Source organism: Salvelinus sp. IW2-2015, unplaced genomic scaffold, assembly GCF_002910315.2.
Source record: "Salvelinus sp. IW2-2015 unplaced genomic scaffold, ASM291031v2 Un_scaffold3886, whole genome shotgun sequence".
Classification (NCBI taxonomy): domain Eukaryota; kingdom Metazoa; phylum Chordata; class Actinopteri; order Salmoniformes; family Salmonidae; genus Salvelinus; species Salvelinus sp. IW2-2015.
In genome coordinates this window covers 35638-46042 of record NW_019945160.1, presented here as the reverse complement: position 1 = coordinate 46042, position 10405 = coordinate 35638, and positions in this window count along the sequence as shown.

Here is a 10405-nt window from a genome sequence, read left to right as displayed (position 1 = left end):
GCCCAGCAAACTGAGCCAATCAGGGAAGATGGGCTTTTGGTCAGGGAGGTGACCAAGAACCCGATGGTTACTCCTGCACTCGAGCTCCCAGAGTTCTCTTGTTGAGTTTGGAGACCCTTCCACAAGGACAACCACTCTTCAGCACTCCACAATCAGGCCTTTATGGTAGAGTGGCAGACGTAAGCACTCCTCAGTAAAACGGCACATCACAGCCCGCTTGGAGTTCCCAAAAGGCACAAAGACTCTCAGACAATAAGAAATAAGAATTTCTGGTCTGATGAAACCAAGATTGAACTCTTTGTCCTGAATGCCAACCTGTCACTTCTGAAGGAAAACCTGGCAACTTCCGACCTAGGTGAAGCATGGTGGTGGCAGCATATGCTGTGGGGATGTTTTTGAGCGGCAATGGACTGGGAGACTAGTTAGGATCGAGGGAAGATGAACACGAGTAAAGTACAGAGAGATCCTTGATGAAAACCTGCTCCAGAACCTGCTCAGGACTCAGGCTGGGGGAAGGTTCTCTTCCATCCGAACACACGAACCTAAACACACAGCCAAGACAGCGCAGGAGGGCTTCGGACCAGACTTGAACGCCGATCGAACATCTCTGAGAGACCGTGAAAATGTTGTCAGCGACGCTCCCATCCAACTCGACAGCTTGAGAGGATCTGCGGGAGGAATGGGAGAATCTCATCCACTCCAGGTGTGTCAGCTTCGTAGCGGTTAACCTCCTAACTCTCTGTGGTTCTAAATCAGTAGTTGTTTAGTATCTGAACATGTACAGAGACATTAACTTGCTTGACCATAGCTATAGGCCTTGTAACTGTTTGTTACATGCATGGGATTTGTGTTCTTCACCAGACAGATGTTTCTCTCCGGTTGTGTGATACAACCCCAGGTGTGGTTGAATTTATTCTGCCACTGTGTTTTCCTTATTGTCTCTGCTTAGGCCTATATATCAAGGTGAAAGGCTATGAACTAAACAGGTTATAGAGCAAAGAACGCAATTAGCAAACAGGTGATTTTTCCCACCACCGCTACTGATAGCCTAAGGTTGTATCACAACTAAAGTTGGCATAAATAAATAAATTATGGAGGACCCTGTTTCAAATGATCACTTTGTTTATCTGCTCAGCACAGAATGCCGCATGTGCACATATAAAATATCGTTATTATCACGCCTGACCGTAGAGAGCTTTTTTATGTCTCTATTTTGGTTTGGTTCAGGGATGAGTTGGGATGGGCATTCCATGTTCATTTTTTATGTTTTGTATTTCTTTGTTGTTTGGCCGGGTTGGTTTCAATCAGAGGCAGCTGTCTATCGTTGTCGCTGATTGAGCACCATACTTAGGTAGCCCTTTTTTCCACCTGTCTTGTTGGTAGTTGTTTTCTGTTTTTGTGTCTCACCAGACAGAACTGTTTTGTGTTGTTTACATTTTGTTATTTTGTTCAGTGTTAGTTTTTTTATAAATAATCATGAACACTTCCCACTCTGCGCTTTGGTCACACCTTCTTCATTCAGACCGTACGTTATATTTTATTTCAGCTATTTCAATTATATTCTTCTTACTATAAAATAATGGCCACAGGAAGTATAAGCACATTTTGTCTGCTAAATGAACTAATATAGCCCACAGCCATACGGCATAGCCAGATCAGGGCCTAACATATGGATGACTCAGAGTATTCTGTTCTTCTGAAATAGACTAATTTCCTTCATATCATAATGTTTTTTTAGACCTGTCTAAATGGTGTAGGCTATGTTATATGGATTTATTAGACTTTTAAAATGTAGAATGTTCGAAAGGTCTGCATCAGTGGCTTGGTAGGCTGTTAAGTGGAAGCCAGGATGCTAAATGTGTTTATGTTAATTAAAGGTAAATACAGTGAGATCGTCAAGTCATTTGCATGCAGTTACCGGTGAACAACATTTTCTGACTGCCACAGCCCTAATAAGGAGTAAAAATAACATGGCTATATACAGAGAGTACCAGTACCAGTCAATGTGCAGGGTTATGAGGTAATGATGTGCTATGTACATATAGGTCGGGGTAAAGTGACTAGACAACAGGATAGATAATATGACCAGTAGCAGCAGTGTATGTGATGTGTGATGTGTGGTGTGTGTGTGTGTGTGTGTGTGTGTGTGTGTGTGTGTGTGTGTGTGTGTGTGTGGTGTGTGTGTGTGTATGTGTGTGTGTGGTGTGTGGTGTGTGGTGTGTGTGTGTGTGTGTGTGGTGTGTGTGTGTGTGTGGTGTGTGGACGTGTTTAACTATTCTTGTGGGACCAAAATCCCCTACAGCAATAGTAAACAACGTAAAATGACCAACTGGGACATTTTGTTATGTCCCACAAGGGTCAAATGCTATTTCTAGGGGGTTAGGGTTAGGTTAGAATTAGTGTTAGGTTAGAATTAAGTTATATATTAAGGTTAGGAGCTAGGGTTAGTTTGTAGGGTTAGGTTAGGGAGCTAGGGGTTAGTTTAGGTAGGATAAAGTTTAGGTTTTTGGGTTAGGGCTTAGGGTTAGGGTTAGGGTTAGGGTTAGGGTTAGGGTTAAGGTATGGGTATGGGTTAGGAAGAGTAGGGTTAGTGGTTAGGTTTAGGTTAGGGTTAGGGAAATAGGATTTTGAATGGGATGAATTGTATGTCCCCACAGGTTAGTGTACAGATGGTGTGTGTGTGTGTGTGTGTGTGTGTGTGTGTGTGTGTGTGTGTGTGTGTGTGTGTGGTGTGTGTGTGTGTGTGTGTGTGTGTGTGTGTGTGGTGGTGTGTGTGTTGTGTTGTGTGTGTGTGTGGTGTGGAGTGTTTAACACATTCTTGTGGGGACCAGAAAGTCCCTAAAGATAGATACAGCTAAAATTGACAAATGGGCATTTTGTTATCCCAAAGGTCAAATGCTATTTCAGGGGTTTTTAGGGTTAAGGTTAGAATTAGTGTTAGGGTTAGAATTAAGTTAAATATTAAGGTTAGGAGCGTAGGGTTAGTTTAGGGTTAGGGTTAGGAGCTAGGGTTAGGTTTAGGGTTAGGATAAAAGTTTAGTTTTTGGGTTAGGGTTAGGGTTAGGGTTAGGGTTCAGGGTAGGGTTAGGGTTAGGTTAGGGTTAGGTTAGGGTAAGAGTACGGGTTAGGATTAGGGTTAGTTTTAGGGATGGGGTTAGGGCAAATAGGATTTGATAATGGGACTGAATTGTATGTCCCACACAAAGCTTTAGCTGTACAGACTGTGTGTGTGTGTGTGTGTGTGTGTGTGTGTGTTGTGTGTGTGTGTAGTGTGTGTTGTGTGTGTGTGTGTGTGTGTGTGTGTGTGTGTGTGTGTGTGTGTGTGTGTGTGTCGTGTCGTGTGTGTGTTGTGTCTGTGCGCCGCGGATCCAAATCGAGCGCTTTTGGGATGTTCAAGTGAATTACAGTGCTCTCGGCGAAAGCCCGTTCGACCTTTCTACTTTTTCCTACATTTGTTACTTACAGCCCCATTGTTTTAATGTGATTAAATCGTCCCTTCTTTTCCCCTTCGTCCAATCTACAACACAAACCACCTATAATGAACCAACAACAAATAGTGAAATACAGTTGCTAAGGACTACTCAGAAGCTGTATCGTTCCTCATTTCTGTGTTCTTCGCTCGGTTCTGTCTGTGCCTGCTCTCATTTCAGGCCATGCTTCCTCGGATCTATGGTCCCCATCTGCGCTGCCTGGCCGCCCCTCTTCGCTGATATGGAGCTCTGACCCCCTCCACTCGTCAGGGATCCTACCTGCTTTCTTCATCGTCCTACTCCTTTCCAGCTTCGATAAAAAGCTGAGAGAAAGTTGATTTTTATTCTGCCTGTGTTGGGTTTATTGTGGCGCGTCGTGACACAGTCTGTCTCTTGCTGTATTTCTGTCGGCTCCTTCAGAGGTATGTGTCACCGCCAATAGGACTAGTGTGTGTCGCGTTATTGGATTTTACAATTTAGAGAATTGGTCAATTATTTGTATTTAAATCTTTCTTCCCGGAGGGGGGGGACACCCCACCTTGCGCCCAGTGGTTGAGCCAAGCAGCCCTACGGGCTACACTTAAAGACCGTCAATTTCTTTACTCTCATCACATCACTAAGGAAGACCTGCGCCGCGCCACCCGCCTACTATTGGTCGCGCACCAGGTGGCTGCTAACAGTTAGTAAGACCTGCCGCGGACACCCCTGTATTTTCGGGTGTAGCCACAGGTGGTCAAGGTCTGGCTGGAACCAGCCTAGTCATCTGGCCTCAGCACTAGCACGCAGGTAGGTTCGGTCTGTAAAGTTAGGTACAGACTGGGCGGCAACCCCTTATCTCTTGCGTTAGCGCACCAGGTGGTGCTCGTCCTAGGTAAGCAACCTGGGCGACCACCCTGCCAACTATTTTCTGCGTTCGCGCACACAGGTCGGTGCCTACAGTTAGGTTAGACGGAAGGCATGCAAGGTCAGGAGAGGATTCCTTAACCTGTTTTAACCTTTTTGCTTTGGTTCATCCACATTACCAAGTGTCTACGAATAATACATTCCCTGTGAACGTATCTTGTACAGCCTCCTGTCCGATCCTTTCTCCCGCACCTACCGCTCACATACTTTTTTCACTCCACCGGGCTTGAAGATCGTACGCAGGTGTTGCGTTCCCGCCTCCAAGAAGGGTACGTCTACCGCCCAACCCTTCTTTCCTGCTATTGTTTGCTTGCTTTAATCAAGGCACTCAGCTGTTCAGTGTCACTCACATAATTGCAAGAGGTTTTTAATGATTCAATGTAGCATTTTAAAATATAATCGGCATTAGCTATCAAACGTGCCATTGCATCACAGGAGTGATGGTCTGCTCATAATGGGCCTCCTTGGACGCCTATGCTGACTATTCATACAATCGGTGTTTGTCACGTTCCTGACTGTTTTCTGTTGTTTTGTATGTGTTATAGTCGGTCAGGGCGTGAGAGCTCGGCGTGCGCATTTCTTCACTCGGTCTATGTGTTTCTATGTTGGTAAATCGGTGACCTGATATGTTCTCATTAGAGGCAGGTGGTTTTCATCTCTCTGATTGAGAACATATTAAGGTAGGTGTCTACATGGTTTGTTGTGGGGTTGTCTTCCTGTCTGTGTCTATGCACCACTACGTTTTCGGTTCGTCGTTTATGTGATCTGTTCCGTTCGTCTTTAGTTCTCCATGATGTAGCTTTCTGTCATGATTTTCTCAGGTCAGTTCTACCGTCGCTTTGTCTCATTTTGTATCATTTCCAAGTTGAGGTTCGTGTTCGTTTGTCTCTACTGTCAATACTTACCTTTGCTATTCACACCCGCTGCACTTTCTCGTCTCCGATCCTTCTCGCCTCTCCTCGTCCGAGCGAGGAGGAATATGACGCTTTCCGTTCCAGAACACCCACACAACAGAACAAGCAAGCTAGAGTTCGCAGCAGCGACGCGAGTATCAGACTCGTGGACTTGGTGAGGAACGTACTTAAACGAAAGGGTGCTACACATGGTGAGCGAGTCGGCGGAAGGCATGCCTCCCATGGGAACAGCTGGCGCATTGAGGAGAGCAGAGGCTACCGGAAAGAAACCGAAGCATAAGTTACGGTCGGCTAGCGAGGAAGCCCGAGAAGAACCCCAAACTCAGTACTTGGGGGGGGCTAAAGTAGTCGTGGCCAAGGCACGGTAGCCGGAAGACACTGCGCCGCTACTTCCCCGGCTAACCGTGGAGCGCGAGTACGGCATGACACCGTGTTACGCGGTGTAGCGACGAGTGTCTCCTTGTAAGTGTGCGCTAGCTCCCCGGTGCGGGTCCTATTCCGCCTCCCGCACTGCGTAAGGCTCGATGGACAATGAGCCAAGTCCATGAGCCCGGCTCTACAGTATCTGGCACAGTCCGTCTCCTTTGGGCCCGCTTACATGGGCACCGCCTTACGCGATGGTGTCCCCGCTTCGCCTACATAGCCCGGATGCGGGTCCTATCCACCTCCCGCACTGGTCGGGCACGGGAGCATTCACCCCAGTAAGTGTATGGCGAGGCCATGTGCTCAAGGGAGGCAGTACGCTGCCCACGGCTCTCCTTGGGTTGTCGGGCCTACGTCCGAACGCTACTCCTTCCCCCCCAGGGCCCCAGTAACCATTCCAGGTGCCCCACACCACGCACCAGGCTTCCATGCGTCTTCCGGAGCCTGTTCCCTCTCCGCACTCTTCCCTATGTGTCTGTATCCAGGTCGGTGCCTCCAGGGTTCGCGGCCAAACGACTCAGCTTCCTGTGCGTCTCCGACGCCCTTACGCCACTGTTCCTTGTCCCCGTACTCCTCTCCCTGATGTTGCGTGCCCTCAAGCCCGGCACCAGAGCGATGAGCGTGTATGTCCAAACACAGGCCCATATACGTGCGCTTTCGAGGTCAGGTGCCCTGTCCCTGTCCCCACGCCGCACAGGCCTTGAAGTGCGTTCAGTCCGGGCTCCCAGTTCCCAGGCACCACCACCAGGCCTACCATGGCGCCTCAGTCGGCCTAGCAGTCTGGGTCTGCCCAACGCCGTCTGAGCCATCCGTCTCCCAGCGCCATCTGAGCCATCGTCTCCCAGCGCCATCTGAGAGCCATCCGTCTGCCCCACGCGCCATCTGAGCCATCCGTCTCCCCAGCACCATCATGAGCCTATCCGCTCTCCAGCCCAGCCGGCCATCCTGAAGCCATCCGTCTGCCCAGTGCCGTCTGAGCCATCCAGATCACTGTCCGCAGCCATCTAGAAGACCGCCTCGTCATGTCCCAGAGCCGTCAGATGCCCGTTTCATCAGCCTGATTCTACAGGTCTCAGACCCACGAAGCGATCGTACCATAGCCCACAGAGCGCAATCGCAGACCGATCTGCCAGACCGCATGAAGCGACTCTGCCAGAGCCCACCAGACAGGATCTCCCGACCCCAAGAGACTTTCCAGCAACCGAAACAGACAGAGTCTGCAAGAGCGCCATACCAGACAGGTATCTGCCAGAGCCGCAACCAGACAGCTGCCTAGTAGCCGCCAGAGAGCTGAGCAGTTGAGCCGTCAGCCCAGCCATGAGCGCAGAGCGTCCCAGCCGCATGAGCGGTCCAGACCGTTCATCCCCCATAGCTGCCCTAGCAGCCCAGAGATGCTATTCTAATCCAGAACTGACCCCTCAGTCCATGCCGCCTCCAGTACCAGAAGCTGTCCTCTGTCAGGAGCTGTCACCTTCAGCTCGGAGTGTGCCCTCACCTTCTGAGCTACCCTCTTTATCTGAACTAGCCTCTTCTGTCCTAGAGCTACCTCTCTGTCATCTGACTACCTATTCATCACGAGTGCTGACCCTTTCTGGTGTTACTCGTTAAAGGTAAGGTGGGTGTAGATAGGGAGGTGGTCACTTCTAAGGGGGAAACGAAGCTGGGATGATATGGTGGGGTGGGACTCCCAGAGCTGAGCCACCACCGTGGCAGAATGCCCCAGACCTCCCTAGACTTTGTGCTGGTGCGCACCGGAGTTGCACTTAAGGGGGGGGGTTATGTACGTCCTATTCCTGACTGTTCTGTTGTTTTGTATGTGTTTTAGTCGCTCAGTGGCGTGAGTGTGGTGGCATTCTAATGTTATGTGTTTCTATTTGGTAAATGGGTGACCTGATATGGTTCTCTCAATTAGAGGCAGGTGGATTTTCATCTCGATCTCTCTGATTGGAGAACCATATTAAAGTAAGGTGTTTTACATGGTTTGTTTGTGGGTGGTGTCTTCCGTGTTCGCTGTCTAGGCACCAACGGGACTGTTTCGGCTTTGTTCGTTTTTATGTAGTCTGTTCCTGTTCGTGCGTTCTTGTGTCTATGTAGTTCTCAATGCTTAGGTCAGTCTGAAACTAACTACGTCGTTTGTATTTGTATCATTTTCCATGTAAGTTTCTGTCTCGTGTTTCGTCTTGCTCAATAAAAATTCATTATGTATTCACAACCGCTGCAAGGTTTTTGGTTCCTCCGATGAGGACAGTCTAGGAACGGTGTTGCACTGGGCCGTCTCTGCTCTTCCTCGTCGGAAGAGGAGGGAATATGACACACTCATGCGTTACAAACTCTGGAAAGCACTTGCGCGTTGGTCCAGCTAGCAATAGTCATTTACAAACATTAATCAATGTCAAACGACTGGTATTTCCTGATCAATCTTAGATGTTTTTTTTGTTATGGAACCCCAAACATTTTGCTTTTTTTGCAAAAACAGGGATCATCTCATCAAAGTGACGGCTCAAATTTTGAATCGTGTAGTGTAGTAAATAAATAAGATGGTGTGAGAAATTAGTTTTCTTTGCTTTGATTTTGAATGGCACACAGTGGCAGGGCAGCGGGAAAAAAGTGCATATTCATCATCATATGGAATAGTCCTATGCCATAGTAGGGCCCTGATGCGCCATTCAACACACCTGGAATTGGCAGCATGCATGGAAGGAGGCGCTTATCTATCTCTCGGGTTCCTATGCCGGTTACAATGGCACCACGTCTGGATTTTATTTCCAACAGGCCAGGGGCGGCCAGCTCTAGGAAGAGTCTCGGTGGTTCCATACTTGTTCCATTTAAGAATGATGGAGGCCACTGTGTTCTTGGGTACCTTCAATGCTGCAGAAATGTTTTGATACCCTTCCCCAGATCTGTGCCTGGACAAAATCCTGTCTCGGCGCTTTACGGACAATTCCTTCGACCTCATAAAATGGTTTTTGTCTATGACATGCACTGTCAACTGTGGGACCTTATATACACAGGTGTGTGCCTTTCCAAATCATGTCCAATCAATTGAATTTACCAAAAGTGAGCTCCTATCAAGTTGTAGAAACATCTCAATTTCAAGTCTCATTACAAAAGGTCTGAATACTAATGTAAATAAGGTATTTATGTTTGTTATTTGTAACACATTTGCTGCCATACAAAGTACAAAGTATGTAGAAAAGATAATGAACCTACACTACCGTTGAAAAGTTTGGGGTCACTTAAAAATTTCCTTGTTTTTGAAAGAAAAGCAAAAAATGTTGTCCAATTAAATAACATCAAATTGATCATAAAATACAGTGTAGACATTGTTAATGTTGTAGATGACTATTGCAGCTGGAAACTACACATTTTTTATGGAAAATCTACATAGGCGTACAGAGGCCCATTATCAGCAACCATCACTCCTGTGTTCCAATGGCACATTGTGTTAGCTATGTTAACTTCTGCCGAAGTCGGTTCCTCTCCTTGTTCGTGCGGCACTCCGCGGTCGACGTCGCCGGTCTTCTAGCCATCGCCGATCCAGTTTTCATTTTCCATTTTTTTTGTCTTTGTTTCCCACACACCTGGTTTTCATTTCCCAATTACTGGTCATCTATTTAACCCTCTGTTTCCACCATGTCTTTGTGTGTGATTGTTTATTGTTCATGTCGGTACATTTCCGTCTGGTTTTGCTGTTTTCACCCATGTTTTGTGGCAACCGTTATTGTTTGCACATTGGTATTGTTACTTTGTGCTATTCCTTAAGTAAGTGCGTTGTTCACTCATCTCTGCTCTCCTGCGCCTGACTTCATGCCCCATCTACACCCACCACCTGACGCTAATCCAAGTTTATCATTTTAAAATGATTTTATTTTAAACATTTTTGCAATTATGTTAGCACAGCTGAAAACTGTTGTTCTGATTAAAGAAGCAATAAAACCAGCCTTCTTATGACTAGTTGAGCACCTGGAGCATCAGCATTTGTGGGTACGATTACAGGCCCAAAAACAAAGAACATTCTTCTGAAACTTGTCAGTCTATTCTTGTTCTGAGAAATGAAGGCTATTCAATGCGAGAAATTGTCAAGAAACTGAAGATTTCGTACAACGCTGTGTACTACTTCCTTCACAGAACAGGGAAAACTGGCTCTAACCAGAATAGAAAGAGTGGGAGGCCCCGGTGCACAACTGATCAAGAGGACAAGTACATTAGAGTGTCTAGTTTGAGAAACAGATGCTTCACAAGTCCTGTAAACTGTATTTTCCTCTGCCTCTGTCGTCCTTCCCCCGCTGCTTGTTTGTTCTTTAATCAGGACTACACGCTTTCAGCTGTGCTAACTATAATTGCAAAAGGGTTTCTAATGATCAATTAGTCTTTTTAAATGATAAACTTGGCATTAACTAACACACAGTGCCATTGGAACACAGGAGTGACGGTGCTTATAATGGGCCTCTGTAACACCTATTAGATATTCCACTAAAAATTAGCCGTTTCTCAGCTGCACTAGTCATTTACAACATTAACAATGTCTACACTGTATTTCTGATCAATTTGATGTATGTTTTAATTGACCAAAAAAGTATATGCTTTTATCTTCAAAAATCAAGGACACGTGTTTGAAGGTTGCCCCAAACGTTTTGAGCATGGTTGTGTGTCTGTGGTATACAGTACTAGTCCAAAAGTTTGACACACTACTCA